The sequence below is a fragment of the Myotis myotis genome, unplaced genomic scaffold (genome assembly GCF_014108235.1).
Source record: "Myotis myotis isolate mMyoMyo1 unplaced genomic scaffold, mMyoMyo1.p scaffold_m19_p_2, whole genome shotgun sequence".
Lineage (NCBI taxonomy): Eukaryota > Metazoa > Chordata > Mammalia > Chiroptera > Vespertilionidae > Myotis > Myotis myotis.
In genome coordinates, this window is record NW_023416324.1 from 182453076 (window position 1) to 182471510 (window position 18435).

An 18435-nucleotide genomic window follows, 5' to 3' on the forward strand; every position below is an offset into this window, starting at 1 on the left:
GCAGCACAAAATGCCTTCAACAGGCTCCAGCATCGAGCCATTCACTGATACGTGATTTCTAATTACTTTTGCAGTTTGTCTCTGTTTAACACAGTCACATCTAATTGACCAGAAAATTTTGGTTAGAATGTACTAAGCTGTGGCTAAATTTTTACTGTTATTATTCTGGTTTCTTTGTGAACATCCCACTTTACTGCATCATTAAACCTTAAATTAGATTTTGATAATAAGACTATTTTATAGAATTGTTCAAACAACTGCAATATTTAAGTAGGAGCTACAGTATTCTTAACTCCACTGTCATATCTTCTTAAAATATTCATACACATTCTTTCTGGGTTATTAAAAACAATGGCACTTTGATTTCAATTAAACACTTCATTTGAAAGCCATGACTAATAAATGTCAAATGCTAAAGGTGATTTTATGTTAAGTGCATATCAGAGCATCTTTTGTAGAATAAAAGGAATTTAAGTCTGAGAGTTCTCAGTTTCAGAACTGCTTATGAGGTGTATTTACAAGCAAGGTGGCAATTAACTACCTCAATTTAGAAACTTGCATTACTTATTTTCATGTTGGGAATGTGAGCTACGCAATGGATTAGACATTCCTGTCATTAATTCTCTAAGCCTAGAAAAATAATAAGTAATTGAGTTTATTGTATAAATGTCTACTTTGTCCATATATTGTGTGTTACCAAAGCATATGACTAGAGAATTAAAAAATGCTTATTCACACTGGTAAAACAAGGCAATAAAACATAAAAAGCATCATTACAGAGCCTCCATGTCTGGTTTAACTTAAATTATATCTTCTAACATTATCACTTTTTTTGTTTGGAAAAAAAAAAAGAGCCGAGACATGTTGTTAATGTCAGATATTGTGGGTAAATTAAAACACACACACACACACACACACACACACACACACACACACACACACAAAATACAACAGATCTAACTGGGTCTAGTCAGTTTGAGCATTAACAGCCAAGTATTTTTTCTAACTTGGCTATCAAAGAAGTAGACAGAAAGTACTTAAAATCATTACAAAAAGGCTGGACTATGAAGTCTAATGCAAAAGCCTCTTAAAACATTTTGTCTGATTATACATCTTAAGGCAGTAACAGTTTGTACTAACACATGGAAAAATTCCCTGAATGATATAAATAAAGCATGCATCATACAATACATTCATTCTCAAAATTTATCATACCTGAAGTAACTTGAATTTGTCTATAATTTCATATAATCATGAAGTGAAAACCTATAGAGGTAATAAAGAACGAAGCTAATGGAAGGGCCCAACTAAAGGTATGCAAATTCTGGGTCCTTCTAATTTTCCGTTTACCACTGGATAACACACAGGGCTTTCTACAGTCATGAGTTCAATTTTCTAGTAGACATAAATTCTGATTTAAATTGAGCCAAAGAGAATAGATAAGACCCCTAGAGTATATTGGCTTGGCCCACTTCCCATCTTCTACTAGGCTTGTTGCCTAATTGCCATTAGCCTCTGATAAAATGCATTTATTTTCTCAGCTAAACTATCTGTTTAAAAAAGAGATATGTATATGTCATCACTATAAATTAAAAACAAAGAAAGAACAAAAGTGAATAGAGCTAAAAACTGTTAGAGAATATACTTATTTAAACTACCACTTTCATTTCTGTCTACATAAAATAACATTTGTATTAAACTGTTAGTTAAAATATTAATTTAAAAAAACTAAGAAACTGCTAACAACCAGTAATTTACACGATAGGTTTTATTCTTGGAATATAGTATTAGATTCAAAGTTTTTATTCTAGGTGAATTAATAAAAGAATAAAATTTTTAGGAACTCACAAAATATTAAACAGATGAACTAATTGTTTTACGCTAAAAAAATCACTTTTCCCTTAATTCTATTTTATAATTCCAAGGGAAACCCAAAGCAAACAGTTTACTTTTATTTTACTTATTTTTAATTACATAAGCATGATAAGACACAGGAGCTCAACAGATGCTAAGAAATATTGTATTTTACATAGTTATAAAATTTTATAACCATTTACTGAATTGGAAATGACCTTAGAATTCATTCAATCCAATGGCCAAGTTCAACCCCCCACTCCACATGATTTACTTTTTTCATCCAGGTTGAAAATGCTTGAATCTGAATGGTTTCAGACAGAGCACACAGGCCCACCATACACTCCCAGCCACTTCATAGATTTGAATTATCAACCTGATCTTCACATGCATTTGTCAGCTTTCCACGATTTAATCTAACTCCTCAATTCAAAATCAAGGGAAAACTCTGAAGGTTAAATGGTACACCCAAGTTCCCAACGTGTGTGGGTGGCCATGCTGGGTCTGCTCAGATCTCAGATCCTGGTTCCATGCTGCATCGGGGCCTTTGCATCATCCATGCCAGGTAAAGTGTTATACATAGTAAGCCTGAACCAGCATTTGAATATTGACAGCAGCTAGGGTGCCACAGAATAGAATTCTCTAATCACATATTGGCATTAACCCCCCTCCCTCCAAGCTGGGTGCTCCAAGGAGTTATAAACTCCTTTCAGAACACGTCTTCAAAATCTAATGCCTAAAGGGAAGTTCACAGTCTATCTGTGGGCATAGAGAAACAGATATTACAAAAGGTTAACAAATCCGTATTCACTTGGAATAAATAAGCAATGCAAAGTCATGGTATATCATAGCACAAACAGCAACGGTGTTGACATTTTTAAGTAAAATCACTGGCACAACTTAAACCAAAAAGTGAGACAAATTTGATCATGTATAGTACAATTTACAATTGTATAAAAGTAAATTGATACCACAAAAGCAAGGAAATTTTACCAACTGCAACAGCCACACAAAAATTTAAATATTTAGATAATATTCTACAAAGAGACTGGGCTCAAATCCATGAAGTACAAGCTGAGTAGAATTTGGAATACATAAGCCTTTGCAACAGAATAATGCTTGCATTTTCCTTTTTTTTTTTTTTTTCAAAATGAGCAGCTATTGGCACAATATAGAGATATGCTAACTTACCTTATTAAAAGTTCATTCAAGAGTAAGAGTCTAACATTCTAATTAAAGTAATTAGGTCTTACCTCAATTGAAAGATCCTAGGGCAACCAGAGGGTCTTTGCAGGTTACAGGTCTCTGACAAGCTGAACCCAAGGCTCTTCATCCAGGTGCCTAATAGTCAAAGCCCATTTCCTGTTCATAAAAACAAAAACAAAACAAAACAAACAAACAAATAAAGAACACAGAGATGATTAATTTAAACTGGAAGCTATATTAGCTAATTTAAAGTTGGCTCCTGAATTTATTCTTTAGTTAATGCTTTTCAGAGTTACCTTATCAGTTATTTTCTATTGTTGGCATCTCTATTTCTTCTTTCTTTTTTAGAAGTCAAGAATGTATAAATACACTTTGTTTTTTTTAAGCACAGCATTTTATTCTGAGGACAAACGTATACACAGACACACAAATACTTTCTTCTCTTGCTCTCACTTGTACATATGTCTACATATGTACATATATACTTTAATTTAGCTAGCCTAAATGGCACACATACTTTGTGACATGCACAACTAACACAATAAAATGTAAAGCAGAAGACACATAGCTGAACACAAAGTTTATTTTCTCTTTGGGGAGAATGGGCCAACCAAAGGAAGAGATGCTTAGTAGAAAGAGCACTTGTGGGACAGAACTTGGCAATTCTGTTGAACACTGTGTGACCTTGAGTAATTTCTGCAACTCTTCAAATATAAATTTCTTCAGTTTAACAGATAAAAATTAGTTTAAACTATTGTGATTAGAGACATTGCATATAATGTGCCTAGCTCATTGCCCAACATGTACTAAGCACTCAATAATTGATTGATATTATTACATAGTATTTTAGGACATTGACAATCTTCCCCTATTGTTTTATATCCTCTGTACCAAGATTGGTTATTCAATATTTCACATTTGTGGGCTGTGATAAGCAATAATGCAGTATTTCACATGCTTGTGATTGGGGTGGGGGTGGAATTCTTGGCCTTCTTTTTTCTTTGCATTTATATTTTTTTCTCCCACATTTCAAAATTTCCCATCTTCCTTAAGCTTTAGTTTTAAAATATATTGTTATTGATTTCAGAGTGGAAGAGAGAGGGGGAGAGAGAGAGAAAAAAAAAAACATCAATGATGAGAGAGAATCATTGATTGGCTGCCTCCTGCATGCCCCACACTGTGCCCCACACTGGGGATTGAGCCTGCAACCCGGGCATATGCCATGACCAGGAATCAAACTGTGACCTCCTAGTTCATAGGTCGATGCTCAACCACTGAGCCATGCTGTCCGGGCTTCCTTAAGCTTTATATAATAGAAATAATAATATGTCATAGAGTAATCAACCACCAAAATATATAATAAAATAATATTTCTGAATTTTAATCTTAAATTCTTCTGCTTTTAGGAAAACGAATGTCTGTTAGATCCTGTAGGTTCATCCAGTTTGGAAGTCCCAAACAACTCTTCTTTCTTTCCTCATGAATTTCGGTGTTTCTTGGTAAGAGTAACCTAATTTGGTTAATATGTGAATTATAAGCTTTCTGGACTAACCTATTATGAAGTAAAAGTCCTCCGTTCAAGATTGTTGACATTACATCATTAGTATAGATACATATACATGTGCACCCATACACACAGTTCAGGACACTTTAAAATGTTTCATTTGTGGAGGATAAAAACAATATGAAATGGGGAGGGTTGAAGTTCATGACCCAATCTTCATCTTTTATTTAAAAGGGCCTCAAGATTCTATTTATGGACAAGGTTGTTCAATAAATCAATTACTGTCTCAGTACAAATATAGGCTTCTCCTCTCCCTCAACATTGAAAATGAGAACTGTAACAAAAATGGTTATAGGCATGCTCACAAAGATTTTTAAGTCTTCAAGCTACAAATCAAGTTACATGGAAATTTAAGTTACATGGGACTTTTATCCTAATCCTGCTCTTTTAACTGGATAAAAATGGCATGTTTCCATATGCATCCTATATATGATTAAAAATCAAACTGAAAGGAAGCACCAGCCAGTCCCCCCAAAACTACCCAAACTGTATTGATTGGGTTAGAGAGCTGAAAAGTCACATGTCAGTTTGTCTAACAAAGTGCCTTTGATTAATCCTTACCTATTCTAACCCCTAATTCAAAATTCTATCTACTAAATGAAATGAACTCTAGTTTCAAGTATTGAGATACATTATTCAGGATATGATTTTTTTTTCAGGTTCTTAGAAAAAGTTTCTTGAATGAGTTTCTTATGGACCATTCAGGTATTACCTAGTCAGAATACTAGAGCTAGAATGAAGCTTAGAGATTATCTCCTTCAAATACACAATTCTCTATCATGATATCCCACTAACTGTTTTAGTTGATAATAGATTTCAGCCAGGCCCTATAGCCAATATTCTAGGGATAAAATATCAGAAATGAAAAGCCCTACTTGTCTAGAGAATTATTCTCTATACAGTCTTTTAAGTGGTATACACTTGTATCAGAAAGACAAAATGGTACATACAACTCTTTGGAAATTGTCTTTAGTTCTGATGATGGCTTGATACAAACATCTTAAAACAAAAATTTTGAATTTTATTTTTTAAATTTTATTGGGGTGACATTAGTCAACATGAACATATAGGTTTCATGTGTGGATTACTAATTTAAAAAGTCTGTATATAGAACCATGTGCCCACCACCCAAAGTCAAATCTTCTCCTATCACCTCATATCAGGGCCCCTTTCTTCCCCAACTCCCCTCCCTCTGGCAACCACCACACTGCTTTTTGTGTTCGTAAGGTAGTTTTATATTCCACATATAAGTGAAATCATATAGTTCTTAGCTTTTTCTGTTTGACTCATTTCACTTCGAATAATGTTCTCAAGGTCCATCCATGTTGTTGTAAATGACACTATTTCAGCCTTTCTTATGGCCATGTAGTACTCCATGGTGTATATATACCACATTTTTTTTATCCAATCCTCTATCATAGGGCACTTTGGCTATTTCCAACTCTTGGCCACCGTGAATAATGCTGCAATGAACATAGGGGTGCATATATCTTTGCGTATAAATGATTTTGAGTTTTTTGGGTATATACCCAGGAGTGGGGTTGTTGGGTTGTATGGTAGCTCTATTTTTAATTTTTTGAGAAATCGCCAGACTGCTTTCCATAGTGGTGTACCAGTCTACACTCCCACCAGCAGTGAATGATGTTCCTTTTTTCACCACAACCTCCCCAACACTTGCTGTTGCTTGTCTTGTTGGTATCACTCTAATTGGAATAAGGTGGTATCTCGTAGTTTTCATTTGCACTTCCCTGGATTGCCAGTGAGGTTGAACATCTTTTCATATATCCATTGGCTGTTTGTATGTCTTCTTGGGAGAGGTGTACTTTCAAGTCCTCTGCTCACTTTTTTATTGGATTATTTCTTTGTTTGGTGTTGAGTTTTATGAGTTCTTTATGTATTTTGGAGATTAAACCTTTGTCAGAGCTACTGTTTGCAAATATCATCTCCCATCTGGTTGGCTGCCTGTTTGTTTTGTTGTCCATTTCTTTTGCTGCGCAGAAGCTCTTCAGTTAGATGTAGTCCTATTCATTTACTTTTGCCTTTACCTCCCTTGCCTTTGGGGTCAAGTCCATAAAATGTTCTCTACCACCCCGGTCCATAAGCTTGGTACCTATGTTTTTTTCTATGTGACTTACAGTTTCAGGTCTTATGTTTAAGTCTTTGATCCATTTTAAATTAATTTTTGTGCATGGGGACAAACTGCAATCCAGTTTCATTCGTTTGCATGTGGCTTTCCAGTTTTCCCAGTACCATTTATTAAAGAGACTATCTTTACTCCAATGTGCATTTCTGGCTCCTTTGTTGAAATTAGCTGTCCATATACATGTGATTTTATAGTTGGGCTCTCTATTCTGTTCCATTGATCTGTGTATCTGTTTCTTTGACAATACCATGTTGTTTTGATTATCGTAGCTCTGTCGTATATTTTAAAATCAGGTAGTGTGATACCTCCAGCATTATTCTTTTTTTTTCAGGATTGCTTTGGCTACTCTGGATATTTTGTGGTTCTATACAAATCTGATGATTTCTCGTTCTATTTCTTTAAAAAAAATGACGGGATTTTGATGGGAATTGCATTAAATCTGTATATTGCTTTGGGTAAAATGTCCATTTTAACTATGTTAATTCTTCCAACTCATGAACACGGGATATTTTTTCCATTTTGTTGTGTCTTTCAATCTCTTTTAATAATGTTTTATAATTTTCAGTATATAGGTCTTTCACATTCTTTGTTTATTCCTAGTTATTTTATTCTTTTGGTTGTAATTGCAAAATGAATTGTTTTCTCCATTTCTTTTTCTGAAGTTTTGTTGTTGGTATACAGGAAGGCAATGGATTTTTGTACGTTGATTTTGTATCTGCAACTTGACTGTATTTGTTTATTGTTTCCAGTAGTTTTTTGGTAGAGTCTTTATGGTTTTCTATATACAGCATCATGCCATCTGCAAAAAGTGACAGTTTGACTTCTTACCTATTTGGATACCTTTTATTTCTTTCTCTTGCCTTATTGCTCTGGCTAGTACTCCCAGTACTATGTTGATTAAGAGTGGTGAGCGTGGTCGTCCTTGTCTTATTCCTGATCTTAGGGGAAAAGTCTTCAGCTTTTCACCATTGAGTATGTTATTGGCTGAGGGTTTATCATAGATGGCCTTTATTATGCTGAGGTACTTTCCTTCTATTACTATTTTATTAAGCATTTTAATCATAAATGGATGTTGTATTTTATCAAATGCTTTTTTCTTCATCTATTGACAAAGTCATATTATTTTTATTCTGTCTTTTGTTAATGTGGTGTATTATGTTGATCGATTTGCGAATGTTGAACCATCCTTGTGCCCCTGAAATGAATCCTACTTGATCGTGAACAGAAGTCCAGGATCAGATGGCTTCACCAGTGAATTCTACCAAACGTTCAAGGAAGAATTAAAGCCTATTCTTTTCAAACTCTTCCAAAAAGTTGAAGAAGAGGCAATACTTCCTAACACATTCTATGATGTCAATATAAGCCTGATACCAAAACCTGGCAAAGATAACACACACAAAAAGAAAACTAAAGACCAATATCCCTGATGAATACAGATGCAAAAATCCTCAACAAAATACTAGCTAATCCAATACAACAGTACATCCATCCAAAAAATAATACATCACGATCAAGTAGGATTGAATTTTCTTAAGCAGAGTATCTTAAAACAAACAAACAAATAAACAAACAAAAAGTGACATACAAGCAAAAGAACAACCCAACACATAACATATTTCAATTTAGCAAAGTTTCTATGGGGTTAATGTAATATTATTAACAAACATTCTTTTGTATGACTGCCATTTTTCTATCATATAGAGAATGATTTCTCTTAAAACAGTTTTTCTTGACACCACTCTACTGATCAAGAACTAACAAAAATTTCCTGTTGTCAATCACAGAAGTGTCATTTTCAGTTTAACATCCATTGAAAGCCCACCATGAGCTAAGCATATCAACTCCAAATAATTATATATGGCTTTGGGGGTTCTTTAATATCTTGATCTACCTCTAGGATTTTTTGAAGGCAATGACTGTGTCTTGGTTTGTGGTGTCCTCATATCACTGTGCCAAAATTTAGAGTATGCTCCATAAATGTGAGTTAAAGGGCATCTGTGACTCAGCATTTCCAATCCTTTCCCTATCACAGATCTCGTTGCTCATTGGAAGAACATACTGAATGTTTCCTCCATTCCTTTTCTCTAGTTGGTCTTCATAGATAATGCATTCATTCTGCTCTTTTGTCTAATTTCTACTTATTTTCCAAGATTCACTTATATCATGAAATCTATTTGACCCTAGCCATTTACTTAACTCTAATCTCAGGACAAAGAGTAGAAATATCATAGTCATACTTCTTATATACCCCCCACAGCTCCTAACTCAAAATCGGACACATTGGTGCTGGCTACTATAGAGGATACAGGTGATTGGTGAGCTAGGGAAAGATGCACATCCCTTTTTGATGATTTAGATAAGGAATTGGCAAACTATGGGCCATGGACCAAATTCAGCCTGCTGTCTGTTTTGATAAATAAAACTTTACTGGAACACAGCCATGTCCATTTGTTTATGCATTGCCTATGGCTGCTTTCCTGCTATAACAGCAAAGCTGAACAGTTATGACAGAGACTGTCTGGCCCACAAGCCTATACCATTTATTATCAGGTCCATTACATAATAAGTTTGTGTATCACTATATTAGATCGGTGGTTCTCCAGTGTGGGCTTCAGATGAGATTTGACCCATTCACATCCTTAAACACTGTGGTTGGACAATACTCCATAATCAAGTTGTTCTTAAAATGTGGACCTGGAAGGACAGTACCAGCATCATCTGGGAAGTTGTTAGAAATGCAAAGTATCAGCGCCCCCATCCCAGACTACAGATCATAAACTCTGTAGATAGGAACCAGTAATCTGTTGGTGTGTTGTTGTTTTTTTCCCCCAACTCTCCAAATGATTCTCATTTACACTAAAATCTAAGAACTTCTGACTTAGACCATAATGATTTAGCCTGGGTGAGGGAGATCCAGTTTTTCCAACTGCTACTAGTATGTATAGAGAATTTAAATGATTAAAATATATCAATTATATTTTACCTGCCCTGAAATGTAACGCCTTGGGTGTACACTAAGAAACAGGATTACTATGATGTGAGAATTGCTGTAACACTCTTAGTAAATGCTAATACAGCCACCAGCTGTCTATCCCAAAGAAAGACAACATAACAAGTACCAAAGTGTAAAATCTATCAAAAATAGATTGAAATATCAAAGCCATCTCTGCTATAGGACTGCCTGTCAGGACAAATCTTTGAACAATGGTTCTCAGCAGGGACTGGGTGAAGTGAACTGCCACTCAGTATGGGACTCTGCTAATCAAGAATTTGTTCCAACACGCATATTCCATCCCCAAGTCTCCAATGTGGCCAAGTAGCACTTTCTATGATAGTGTGTGGGTAGAAATAAGGAATAATCACCACAAAGCTTTGTGGGGGAAAAAATAGTATATATATATATATATATATATATATATATATATATATATACTAATAAAAGAGAAACATGGTAATTGGCGTATGACCGCTACCCTTCCCATTGGCTAATCAGCGAGATATGCAAATTAACTGTCAGCCAAGATGGCGGCTGGCAGCCAGGCAGCTTGAAACTAACATAAGGCTTGCTTGCTTCAGTGATGGAGGAAACCAATGTTCCCTGCCGGCCGCTGCAGGCCTCTGAGCCTGCAGTTTCAAACACTGTAACAAATATAGACGCTAAACAAAACCCCAGAAACCAGCTTTCAGCCGCTGGGATCCCAGAGCTGGAGTTGATACAGAGTTTCAAGAACCGAAACAAACCAGATAACTGCTTTCAGGAGCGGAGGCCTAAGAGCTGGAGCCTCAGAGCTAAAGCTGGCCCAGAATCAAAAAAGAAAAAAGAAAAAAAGGAGCAGTTGGGAGCTTCAGTCCCAGCCTGAAAACAGCCCTCAGCCCCTCACCCAGACTGGCCAGGCACCCCAGTGGGGACCCCCACCCTGAAGGTTGTGTGACCAGCTGCAAACAGCCACCATCCCCTCATCCAGGCTGACCAGGCACCATAGTGGGGACCCCCACCCTGATCCAGGACACCCTTCAGGGCAAACCAGCCGGCCCCCACCTGTGCACCAGGCCTCTATTCTATATAGTAAAAGGGTAATATGCCTCCCGGCACAGATCAGTGGAGCTTGAGAGGCCTCCCGGCACCGGGATCAGCGTGACAGGGGGCAGCGCCCAAACCCCCTGATTGCCCTGTGGCTCTGTGTGTGACAGGGGGCGGGGCCACAACCTCCCTATCGGCCCTGCTCTGTTCGTGACAGGTGAAGGCGCCCCAACTCCCTGATCGGCCCTGCTCTGTGGGTGATAGAGGGCGGCACCCCAACCCCCACCCCCCCCCACGGGCCCTGCTCTGTGTGTGATGGGGTAGAGCCATAACCTCCCCATCGGCCCTTCCCTGAGTGTGACAGTGGTGGCGCCCCAACCCCCTGACCCGCCCTGCTCTGTGGGTGACAGGGGGCGGTGTGCCAACTCCCCTATCGGCCCTACTCTGTGAGTGACAGGGGGCAGTGCCCCAACCCCGATTGGCCCTGCTCTGTGCGTGACAGGGGGTGGCGCCACAACCTCCCCATCGACTCTGCCTTGAGTGTGACAGGGGGCAGTGCCCCAACCCCCCAATCGGCACTACCCTGAGCGTGACTGAGGGTGGCATCGCAACCTCCCAATCCGCCCTGCTCTGTGCATGACAGGGGGCGGCGCCCCAACTCCCCAATCGGCCCTGCTCTGAGCCCAACCAGGGGCTGTACCTAGGGATTAGGCCTGCCCTCTGCCACCTGGGAGCAGGCCTAAGCCAGCAGGTTGTTATCTCCCAGACTGCGAGAGAGCACAGGCCGGGCTGCGGGACCCCCCCCCCCGCCCCCCCGAGTGCACAAATTTTTGTGCACCGTGCCTCTAGTATATATATATATATATATATAATTACATTATATAATATAGATAATTTTCACAAACTGACATGTTTAAAATTTACAATAAATCTAGCTTCTTCATTGTTTCTCTCTAAAATACAGACTATCACCAGAAGCTCTAGGTATGATATGAAAGAGTTAGAATATACAAAACAATATTGCAAGGTATTGATATAAAGACAAATGTGATAAAGTTCTTCTGAAAAGACCCTTGCCTCAGTGTATTATATTTAATACTGAAAGCTAGGCAGCTGTATCAGGAAACAACAGTAAAATTATTTAACCTATTGAAGAGTCTCTACGTAAAGGTTAAAAGAAACATATGTCAATCAATAAGAATAAACTATTGACTGGCAACCTCTAGAAAGTTCACATTATTTCCTACTCATAAAAAATCGTAATGCTTCCACCCAACAGTATAACCATTATTTCCCTTTTGAAAATGGCACATAGATTCAATATGCCTAAAAGGTATATAAACATTTTATTCAATATCCATTTATGAGTGCTTTCATATTAACATATCTCTGTGGAAAATAGGAAAAGTATTTATATATGCTGTGTGATAGAAAACTGGGAAATATGGGCCTGGGTTTCACACTTATGAATTTAGTAAATGATTGACTACTGTTCAGATGATTTGTTTGAATTCTGATTCAGAATTAAATTTTTAAACTTTAAATCAAAGATTAATGAATATATATTTGATACTCTTATTCATAACGTAGCCCACATTCAAAGAGGAAGTGGCTCAGTGGTTGAGCACTGACCTAAGAACCAGAGGTCATGGTTTAATGCCTGGGTTCTGGACTGGGGCATACAGGAGGCAGCCAATCAATGATTCTCTTTCATCATTGATATTTCTATCTCTCTATCCCTCTTCCTTCCTCTCTGAAATAAATTATGCCTCCCCCCCCCAGAGAAAAAATATACAATGAACTCTCTTTATAAGAACTACCATCCCATGGAAAAATGAAAACTATGCTGCATTCAGAAATCATTCACAGGATATATGATACTTATCTAGAAGGACCGTGAGTCACAAATGACATAAAACAGGAAGAAACAGAAGCTGAGGGTGTTAGAGAAAGTAATTAGGAGTAATTCTCTACCATTTTAAGAAGCGGAAAATCGGGCCAAATGTTAAAAACCTTTCACAGCAAGTCCATTCACCTCTAGAATCAACCCCAGCTGAAGCTTCTTCAATTGAGTCATTTAAAATTAGACAAGAACCTGACTTTGCCAAAATACCATAGGGAATTATTCAAGGGAAGGACTAGTGAGATGTACAAAATGAATGATTTTTTTTACTCATCTTTTACATATCCAGCTGCCATGATTTCACACACCTTAAAAAAGTAGTGAGAAGTGCAAATGCTCTGGAGGTTATTCATACTATTACTATGCCACATCAATTCATATATACACTAGTGGCCTGGTGCATGAAATTTGTGCACTCACGGGGGTGTCCCCCAGCCTGGCCTACGCCCTGTCACGGTGCGGGAGCCCTGCGATCCATCGCCCCAAAGAGGTAGGCCCTGCCCACCCATCCAGGACTCCTTGATGGATTACCTTAAAGAGGTAGGCCAGAGCTGGGGAGGCCTGCAGACCTCCAGCGCAGGCGCGTGGAGAGGCCTCCACTGTGCCCTGCCATCATCCCCAAAGCTGCAAGTACCCACCCACCCACGCCTGCTACACACGCACGCTCCAGCTGATTGGTTGTTATGCGTGAGGGCATCCCGACCATCTGCATATTACCCTATTATTAGTATAGAGATATATTTTTTTCAAAACAAGAGGAAGATGAATGAGATAAAAATAATTAAGAGATAAAAACTACTCTTGAATAGTCCACTCATTATTAAATTCAAGGAAAAAATATATTAGAAGATAGCACCTTAATTTATAAAATTTGCCTAGTTAGTACCATATTTAATTACCAGCAATGTCCCAGTATGATGCATAACACGGAGTTGGTAATCAATAAACACTAAATGAATGAATAAGTGAACATCTCCCCTCTGGGGTTGACATCCTTGAGATACAGGTTTATTGTAGTCATTAAGACTACAGACAGTCATTAAGACTGAGACTCAAGACAGACAGCCTGGCTCAAATGCTGGCTTTGCTACTGTGTGTCCTTGAGCAAGTTACTCAGCATTCCTATGCCCGGGTTCTCTCATCTGAAAAATAAGGAGGGATTATAATATACTAGCTGCCTCCTAGAGTTTTTCTAAGTACTAATGAGCCAGAAGCATTAGAGCAGAAAACCTGTTAGATAATAAACACTCAGTAATGGTGAGCTATCATTAATAACTGCTACTAGTATGTATGGTAGTCAATAAGGTAGGATTTTAGGAAATTAGAAAATGGTAGAAAGTTGGAGTGACAAGCCACAGATTCTTAGTACATGACCTATTTACTAATGCACTTCTAAAAATCAGTCAGTCCCTTCATAAGATTGATTATGGAAATAAGTGGGGATTCTCAGCCAAGTTAAAAGAAGCCTGCTCTTTCCTTCCCAGACCACCTGTCAGTTCATGGACAGTTACTTGGCCTTAGCCTCCTAGGCTTTGTGCTGAATGTCAAGTTCTGGATCTCAGCAAGGCAAGTTATTAATAAAAGTCTAGGCTGCTTGGTTGTCTGGATTTCACACTTACAAGGCCACCATCTCTGGCAGCTGTTCATAAATAAAAACTTGCATCTGTGGCTTTAGGGATAGCTGCGGCTTGGTCAAGCAACTACAAATGATAACAGATGTAAGGTATAAGTCAATCTTTCTGGGTTTCAATTCTAGCTAAGCCATGACTTCAAGTTACTTAATCTTCAGGCTTATGTTCTCATCTGTAAAATGAGAGAATTATACAAATTATATCATGTCATAGTATTATATAAAGGATAAAGTTTCAGTTAATTCATGAAAAAAATGCTTACAATTGCCCTGTAGGGAGGACTGTCAGATTCAAATTCTAGTCCTGATATGTATTAGCTGTGTGTTCTCAAGTAACTTATTTAGCCTCACTGTGCCTCACAAGTACATAGAAAAATGCTAGCGATTGCTATTTTTAATAGCTTTATTTGGATATAATTTATGCAATACATCCATTGTATATAACACAAGTTTTAGTAAATTTATACAATAATGCAACCATCACCATAATCCAGTTTTAGAATATGTTTTCATCCGAAAAGCTACCTATTCCCTTTTGTAGTCAACCCCTACTCCTAATCCCAGCCTCAGGCAGCTGCTAATTGGCTTTTTGTATCTATAGACTAGTCATTTTTGGATATGTGATATTGTAATTGTACAATATATGGACTTTATTTCTGATATCTGTTACTTAGCCTAATATTTTTAAAATATATTTTATTGATTTTTTACAGAGAGGAAGGGAGAGGGATAGAGAGTTAGAAATATCGATGAGAGAGAAACATTGATCAGCTGCCTCCTGCACACTCCTTACTGGGGATGTGCCCACAACCAAGGTACATGCCCTTGACCAGAATCGAACCTGGGACCTTGAGTCCGCAGGCCGATGCTCTATCCACTGAGCCAAACCAGTTAGGGCTAGCCTAATATTTTTGAGGTTCATCACTTCATAGTATGTATCAATACTCCATTTTTAATTGACAATAATATTCTACTCTATGGCTAATCTTGTTATTTTAAAATCTATATAGCATCATCCTTCAAAAATGAAAGACCTTAAGGTTATTTCCTTTCCAGGCTGGTCTCTAAGATTATGTTTGATTTTAGAACAGTCGTTAGTTGTTAAATAAATAAGAGATTTTGGTGCTTCATCTGTTCACCTGTCAATTGAAATTTTCACTATACTGGTGAGAATAAACTGAACACATTTCTAGGTAATCAATATGTTTCATGATGTAGATCCTTTTGTCCCACATCCCCTCTAACTATCACTGACATTTCAAATCTGTGACTCACTCTTCCCTTTGAAGGCCTGTCACAAATCATTGTTCCCTTGATGTTTTCCATAGCTTCTTGGTACACTTGGCACAATTCATATTCCTCATAACTATCTGAATAATATTAATGTAAGCCAGTAGTATGGGCAGAGGGGAATATCAGGGATTCTAAGATCTGTAAAACATTGAGAGTGGATGATCACCTATGCTGGGTGGGCAGAGAAAAAAAAAATAGCAGGATTCTAAGGAACTTCTGCTTTTAAAATATGATAATTGAAGGAGGCAAGTAAAAGGAGCGGGAAGAATATTAGAAGAAAATAGGGTCACAGTGCAAAGAGGTCAATAGTCTCAACAATGTACATAAGTTTAGATAACACAGAGGTCAAATAATGACAGTGCTTAGAGAATGTCCGCTGGCTCCAAGGCAGAAATAGGCTTGAGACATTTGAGGCAGGCAATGCAAATGTACAAAGCAACTACACATACTAGTAAACTAATAGAGCTGCAGGGATTATGGCGAAGTAGGTTGTAGCAACAGCTATCAGCTCCAGCAGAACGTTGCCATGAGAGATGATAAGCTCAGGGTGTCAGCCCTTTAAAGAAGCTTAAATTAAATTTAGAAAATGTCTAAAATTTTAAATGTTTTAACATCTTTTTAAAGAAACCCACAATGTGTATATAAATAATTATACCAAGGGGGATTTATACCAGACACATACAGCTGGTACAACATTCAAGAACCAATTAGTGCAATCCATCACATCAACAGTCTACACAAGAAAAGTCTTGTGGTCATATCAACAGATGCCAAAAAGTATTTATCAACGCCCAACACCTATTCATGATAAATCTCTCCGTAAAATTCGAGATAGAGAAAAACTTTGCCAACTTGATATACATTTTAAAAATCCTACAATTAACATCATATCATTGTTGAGAAACTAACTGCTTTCCCTCTATAATCAGGAACAAGGAAAAGACATCCATTCTCACCACTCCTTTTCAACATTGCACTAAAAGAGCTGGCTAATGCAATATGGCAGGAAAAGCAAATAACAGGTATTCAGAGAAGTGTCAGGTTGAAATTAAATTTTAGAAGAAAGAATGTAAGTTTAAGGTATAGGTTGCTATAATACAGGATATCTTCTAGTTTCTTCAGAAGAGCTAAAAAGGTCACCTTATGATTTTCTGTAGAAAGAGATATTTGTAGATCATTTACTTGGACAGTTTCTAACTCTTTCCTAGATAGTTTAATATATTTCTATAATTAAGCTGCCTACTTCAAATAGTAGCTGCTTCTGAAACTTTACAGAAGAAATCAGGATGAAAAACTGGTGAACAAAAATAGATCCTGAGACAGAGAAGCATTGAACAGACTGTCAAACCACAGAGGGAAGGCAGGGGAAGGTGGTGGTGGTGGGGGGGTAAGAAATCAACCAAAGGACTTGCATGCATGCATATAAGCATAACCAATGGACACAGACACTAGCGGGGTGAGGGCATATGCTGGGGGGTGGAAGTGCCAGGGAGAGGTCAATGGGGGAAAAAGGAGACATATGTAATACAGTAAATAAAGAATTAAAGGGGAAAAATAAATCAGGACTTATTTTAGATTCACTGGGGGGAGGAAATCAATGGTGAGTTCATTCTATAAAATGAAAAAAAAATCATTTTTCAATGTGCACTACACCATATATCTGGATTTTTGTGTACCGTGTTTGAAATACATTTTATTTCCATTTGAGTTAATGATGACCTGAAGATTTTTTTTTCTGGATGCGAATTTCCTTTAGATTTTTCTGTTACGGAAAATGAGCTGCTAGCTGTTCATTGATATAATGTTTTAGGAAACTAAGTAATTTTGATACTGTTATTTTGACAGAGTTCCTCCAAGGTAATATTCCTATCACCTGAATCCATCATGCAAACATATATTTAGATAAAGATTATATATAACTTCTAGAATAAGACCTTAGCAATATTCAAATACAATAAAGATGCAAGTTTCAGGAGAGTATGAACTTTATATTTTATTTACTGATTTATTCCTATGACCTAAAACAGTACATGGGTACAAAAAGCACTAAATAAATATTTCGTTAACAAATAAATGAATTAGGTATTCACTTTGGATGAAATAATTCTGTCTGCATTGTGGATCAGAAAGAGGCCAACAAGGAGATTAGAGGAATTTGTTAGCAGCCTGTAGAACTGTTCAACTGTGAAATAACGAGAACGTGGAAGAAAGCAATGGCAGTGGAAATGACAGTGCAGGAAGAATGTCAACAACAGCATGCTCAGCAATGAGGATGAGCCTCTGAGAACACTAAAATCCAAGGGCTGGAAGAGAAGGGCCCAGGAAAGATACTAAGAAGCAATATTTGGTGATAAAGGAAAGACATCACAAGACAACAATGTCACAGAAGTTCAGAGGGGACAGGTTTGAGAGACAGGAAAAAATAGTAGCCAGTGCACCAACCGATCAAGTAATGTGAGCAGGGCTGGGATTCAGGGTGAGGTCAACTGTGAGCAGGGTGAGTTGAGTACCATACTCATCTTGTGCACAAAATTAATTAAGGCCGAAGCCGGTTTGGCTCAGTGGATAGAGTGGCCTGAGCTCAGTGGATAGAGCATTATAGCAGTTGTATTGTCTCAAGAATTATCTGCCCTCTGTGTCCTCAAACATCTCCATTTCTGGCTCTGCCTTCAGCCTGTTTTCTCTTTGATCTGCTGCAATCTGGCCTCTCCCTTCACTACCACACTGAAACTACTCCCAAAGGGATCCACCCAAATCTGGTTTCAGGGAGGTAAAAATATAGTTTAAAAAAAAAACACACAGAGAAATGAGCAAAAAATCA

The 18435-nt window shown here is 37.6% G+C and overlaps 1 protein-coding gene across 1 annotated transcript in view; it reads right to left on the reverse strand.

Annotated features, from left to right (window-relative positions):
* The window catches only part of NAALADL2 (N-acetylated alpha-linked acidic dipeptidase like 2), a 935329-nt gene extending 932116 nt beyond the window's left edge, over nt 1-3213 (reverse strand). The window contains exon 1 of the mRNA XM_036349786.1: nt 3108-3213. The gene's annotated coding sequence lies outside the window, so the exon portion shown is untranslated. The remainder of the gene's footprint in view (nt 1-3107) is intronic.
* Nucleotides 3214-18435: the final 15222 nt, after the last annotated feature.